The sequence below is a fragment of the Camelus bactrianus genome, chromosome 25 (genome assembly GCF_048773025.1).
Source record: "Camelus bactrianus isolate YW-2024 breed Bactrian camel chromosome 25, ASM4877302v1, whole genome shotgun sequence".
NCBI classification, from domain to species: Eukaryota; Metazoa; Chordata; class Mammalia; order Artiodactyla; family Camelidae; genus Camelus; species Camelus bactrianus.
Window position 1 is genome coordinate 24,510,953 of NC_133563.1, and position 2,680 is coordinate 24,513,632.

Genomic DNA, 2,680 nt, shown 5'->3' on the forward strand with positions numbered 1-2,680 from the left:
TCCCCACAGGCATAGAGCAATCACTTGCACACAGTAGAGATGCAATTAGTGACTTTTAAAACGTGTAATATGAACTTATTCTGTGACATTTCCTCACTGAAGATTTCTAAAAATAGAATGAAATAATCAATGTTTCATAAAAAATAAATAACGTGGTAGAAGAATTTAGATAATACCTGTAATATATATAATTTGACCCTGAACATCCATTTTTGTTTTCATTTCAAACATCATTTTTTAAAGTAACACAGAAATGATATAATGCTGCATTTTTCTGCATCCTGTGTCTCAAACATTTTAAATCAGCTTCCAGTCTTTTCTCAATTATATACGTTAATGGTATTTACTCCTGTTTTTAAATGGAAAGAATATCCATTTTCTATTTCTTAACAGTGATATTTCAATTTTCTGATTCTTCAAGAAAATGCTTCATGCTGAATATGAATATTAATTGAGGGTCTGGTCCAGAAAGTGTTGGGGCATTACAGGTCTCCCTAATTTCGAGAGCCAGAGGTGCGCACCCAGTCAAGTGCTCAGCTCAATTTCCATGAAGGGTATGTACAAAACCATCCTGGCAACTTGCGATGACCATGGAGGCTATCTGCAAATTCCATCTGCTGCCAAAACACTAAACTGGCTTTGACATCCGCACAAGCCTTTGCAGCAAGTTGTCATCCAATTTTGTCAGCTTCAACCTCCAATGTTCTGTATGGTCAATCAAAATATAGTCCTGCAATGTAGACTTTCTGAAAGTGCCAAACTATCTCAAGGACAAATGGCCCAAATCATTGAAAATGATTTAGGTATGAAAAATCAAACCTAAGAAATCCAGTAAATCAACCACGCTAGACTTTCCTGCAGCATGCCCAAGTACGGCATGTGGCTAGTTCACGGCCCAGAAGGAAGAGAAGCTGATGAATACTAGTTACACTATATAGAAGACCAGTGATGATGAACATTTGCCCATTTGGAATCCTATGTTTGCTTTGGCAACACAGATACTAAAATTGGAACCACAAGGGCAATTATATTTGAGGATCAACCACATGAATAATCCAGCAGATCTCAGAGATCCCTGGAATAGCCTTCTTTCATTCAATGAGATGATGAACCACATCTTTAACAGCGTGCTCCTGGGTGTCTTTCTCAGTTAGCACATCATTTTAAAGTTCTTCCCTCCAAGCTTTATGTTCCAGTTCTGAAAAAAGCCTGAAATGTTCTTTACCCAATAATAGTAACTTGCTCTTTCCTGTGATTGGACTTACTTCCAGCGGAGTAAAATTAAACAACTACAAATAGCAATCCAAGTTACAACTTCCATATTTTTCTTCCTTACGCTTTCTTTAAATAGTTTCTTCTTCTTAGGAGGAAGTGTTTGCCACCATTTCCTTATGCCCCTGAATACTTAACAGTGATTGCAAGCAGTTTCTGTCCTGGTTTAAGCATTACCAAGAGGAGAGGAAATCTCAAGGTGAAGCTGTGAAATGTGGAAACTCTTGATGTCTCTCTGGGGACAACAGTTTAGAGGACACAATACTGAAAAGGCAGGAATGACTACAGCTTCTTTTATTAGCAGCTGCCTTGAAAAAGATTCATTCCATGCTGTAATTTTGGGCTTATCATCCAAATTTCCTTACTTTCGATACTCAAGAGGCATCCTGTTCTTTTATTATTGGAAGTCCTATAGAAATGAATCTTTCCAAGCAGAAAAGCCAACCTCTCACACTGATTTACTCCCAGGCCTTGAAACTTATTTCCTATATGATTAATTTGTATTAAATGACAGTTTGGTGAGGTTATAGCTAGTGTGTTACATTTTTTCCAGTTGTTGCAGTGAATTAAATCAGAAGAAAACACAATTTCTAGGAGCAGGCTGCAGTCCACGGATGAAACCTATCTTTCTTTTGCTTGCTTTATCCCAACAGTGGCTATTGTGATGAGTCCCCCCAAACATTGATTGTGTTCATTTACCTCCTTTTCTGAGTGAGTTAGTAACTTTGTAACTGCCTATGTCCTTTTCTCCCCTACTATAAACTCAGTGAAAAAAAGGGTCATGGCTTAATTACCATTATAACACCAACACCACGCACAATACCTGCAGATAATAGATGCTCAGGAAATACGCTGAAGGAAAGAATGTATGAACAAGCAAGGCTGTTTCTTGAATGCCCATTATGGCACTATGATGTAGTCATTAGCCTTGAACTAAAAATCAAACACTTGGGTTCAAGGCACGATGCCATCCATTTTCATCATGTATACTTTCATTAATCTTAAGAGCTCTGAGCCTCAATTTCCTTATTTGAAAAATGAGCAGAAATCTAATCAGCTAATTTTACTAAGACTTGCGAGGCTCTATCAAGATAATGCAGATGAAAACACTGTGAGTTTTAAGCTACTATAAACACATGAACAGACATGGCATGTCACCCTAACATCCATCAGGGAAATCATTTACAAATGAGTGGGAAGGGTAAGGAAGTGGAGAATGCTTAACTTGCCAGAATTCTCGAGGCAGTATGGTATATAGTTGGATGATATATTTGATAAGCTATGTGAGGAAATAAGTGAGATTCCCTTACCACTCCCATTTCAAGATCACTTTTAAATCATGCTCAATAATGCTTTTTTTCCAAGGAGGTCTCCACTTAATTGCAGCTCTTTTGAAGAAAGAGTGCAA

General features: G+C 37.5%; 1 pseudogene; it reads right to left on the reverse strand.

Moving 5' to 3' along the window:
• Positions 1–223: 223 nt before the first annotated feature.
• Positions 224–1,954, reverse strand: LOC105082978 (metalloendopeptidase OMA1, mitochondrial-like; annotated as a pseudogene).
• Between the last annotated feature and the right edge of the window lie 726 nt (positions 1,955–2,680).